Source organism: Arachis ipaensis, chromosome B04 (genome assembly GCF_000816755.2).
Source record: "Arachis ipaensis cultivar K30076 chromosome B04, Araip1.1, whole genome shotgun sequence".
NCBI classification, from domain to species: domain Eukaryota; kingdom Viridiplantae; phylum Streptophyta; class Magnoliopsida; order Fabales; family Fabaceae; genus Arachis; species Arachis ipaensis.
The window spans coordinates 109,971,362-109,971,573 of NC_029788.2; positions in this window are offsets into that span (position 1 = coordinate 109,971,362).

Sequence of the window (212 nt, forward strand, 5' to 3'; positions counted from 1 at the left end):
ATTATGATTTATGAGGTAGATAAATGTTGTTTTCACGAATTATGAGTGCTTCTTAATTAAGATAGAACCAGACAGAAAACAATATTGTTATATATATAATAATAAAATAAAACAGTAATTTGATTTCACATTATTTCTTGTTATTAGTAAGATTTGCAAGCTAGTTTAATGTAAGTAAGTGCGATGTCTTATCATTTTATATAAAACATAAA